General features: G+C 42.5%; 1 protein-coding gene across 1 annotated transcript in view; it reads left to right on the top strand.

The window, feature by feature from the left end:
- Nucleotides 1-2,500, top strand: part of bnc2 (basonuclin zinc finger protein 2) — a gene marked incomplete at its 3' end in the record, with an annotated part of 160,213 nt that overhangs the window by 28,953 nt on the left and 128,760 nt on the right. The window lies entirely within an intron of this gene.

Here is a 2,500-nt window from a genome sequence, read left to right on the forward strand (position 1 = left end):
AGGATAACTGACTGAATGATAAGACATGTTTTCATGAATCAAGATGCACAGTGTGCAGGCCTGGGAGACGTACTTTAGATCTGTTTTGGTGTTCCAGAGGCATGCTGGGCACTGGGAGACGGCTTGTGATTAATACAGTATCAGTGGGAGTGATGGAGGAAATAACCAATCAAATATCCTCTTTCAATGGAGTGGTTTAGCAGCATTATTTCCATGTCACAAACTGTATGCCTACTTGAGTTATGTGGAATTAGCGTTATAAATGTCCTTTCAGCATCACCTACCTGTTTTGCATGTTCAGCAAGCAAGAGTTACTTATTTAATATTTTCTTTTTTCCATGACTAATTCACAACTACTACTTTACTACTTTATTTTAACTTTACTAAACAAGTTTGTGATCCACTTGTTTAAGATGCACTGATAAGGCGCACATATTTATTTCTATTTCATCACATACAGAACACACACTGCTGCAGTTTAGAGCAACAAACAAGCAATTACAACATTTTCCATAAATATTTTTTCTAATCCCCCGAAGCTTAGAAAATTCGTATTTCATGGGTTCATTGTAGGGCTCTATAGCGTAACATGCATATCTGACCTGTTAATTCCATAAACAAATTCATGCATGCACGTACACACACACACACACACACACACAAACAAACACACACACACACACACGTGAGCACGCACGCACGCACACGGTTGCCTAGATATAGCCTAACAAAACAGCTTTGTATGATTTTGGAGATTTCTATTTGGAACCGAAAATACTGTGACACATTTTAGCCCACAGTCACCAAAATCAAACAGAGGCGAGGGGAAAATAACCAACCCCTGCAATGCCACATGTCACATCAGTGTATTGGCACACTGATATGTTTAAGAAATAAATTATAATAAGTAATACATTTGTAGAGCTCCGTTGAGTTGCATTGTTTATGAAATGTGGTCTACGACTAATGTTGGAGAGAACTACTGTATACTAATACTACAGTAACATTTTGGAAATAAACATCTCTAGCTAAATCAGACAGGGGTACTTGAGCACCTGCCAGAGAGACAGACAGACAGACAGACAGACAGACAGACAGACAGACAGACAGACAGACAGACAGACAGACAGACAGACAGACAGACAGGGTGTTTGTGCCATCCAGCCAGGTAACCAGGCAGACAGACAGGGTGTGTTTGGGCCAGCCATCCAGCCATCCAGCCAGCCAGGCAGCCAGGCAGCCAGGCAGGCAGGGATGTTTGTGAGTTGTGTGTGTCTGATGGTAAATGGCCACCTCCATACCTCTGTGATCTAATAGACAGCCACTTAGTCTTAATGGACAGATTGCCTTTCCTCTCTTCTGATGACGACTGCACTCTGTAAAGGTGCAACTGGCAGCTTGACTTTCCTCATTCCTCTCTCTCCCTCTCTCTCTCTCTCTCTCTCTCTCTCTCTCTCTCTCTCTCTCTCTCTCTCTCTCTCTCTCCCTCTGTGAGGATGAGGGAGGAGTATTTCCAGTAGAGTAAATATTAATGTATTGTTCACATTAAGACCAGGCCAGTCATCTCTGCTACATGCAGCTGCCTTAGCCAACCCCTCTGGCTACATCTGACAGTCAAAGGACTCTCTCTCTCTCTCTTTCTCTCTCTCTCTCTCCCGTACGCACTCGAACTGCGCACTCGAACTTGCGCACGCTCGCTCGCTCGCTCGCACGCAGGCACGCACGCACACACACACACACTTTGATTTTGTGTTATTAATTCAAGATTTTGCAACTTTTTGTATGTATCTCTGTCATCAATTTGGAGTGTGTTTGTGTGTCTGCGTGTGCGCGCACATTTCCGTGCGTGCGTGCAGGGACTGTTGTGAAATTGAATAGAGAGTGAGTATTGATCATTTCCCCCTGTGTGTTATTAGTGCTTGCTACTCCTGACAGGAGTAGCTATGAGCCCCCCCCCTCCCACACACACACACTGACCAGGCCACACACTCACATACTGTATACCTCCCTCCCTCTCTCTCTCTCTCTCTCTCTCTCTCTCTCTCTTGAGCATACAAGACATGTGTTTTACATACCGGTATACCTTTGGCATTTTACTGTAATACAGTAATGTACATGTTTACACATACCTACATACTGTATCATGTAGGTAAGTGTCATAGACTCATACAGCAAACCTTTATACTGTAAGTGACCACACAAAATGTTATGATTTGCTTCCATGCTACGTTATAGAATCATACAAATATTATGATTGTTTAAATCATACTGTACGTCACATATTGAAGAAGTAAAATAGTAACATTTGAACGAATGTTGGTTCAGTGGTGATAGTAGCATGATGGATAGGCCTGGGTTGGCTAGGTCTGTCAGTTGCACTGTAAAATCCAAAGTCCAATTGAATTCAGAGTTTGTTAAAACGGACCCTTATCACTCATTCACCATCACAATCTCGCTGTCAATACATATTTGATCTGATTAGATTTGATCATCTTTGTCA

Source organism: Nannobrachium achirus (genome assembly GCF_963921795.1).
Source record: "Nannobrachium achirus genome assembly, chromosome: 3".
NCBI classification, from domain to species: Eukaryota; Metazoa; Chordata; class Actinopteri; order Myctophiformes; family Myctophidae; genus Nannobrachium; species Nannobrachium achirus.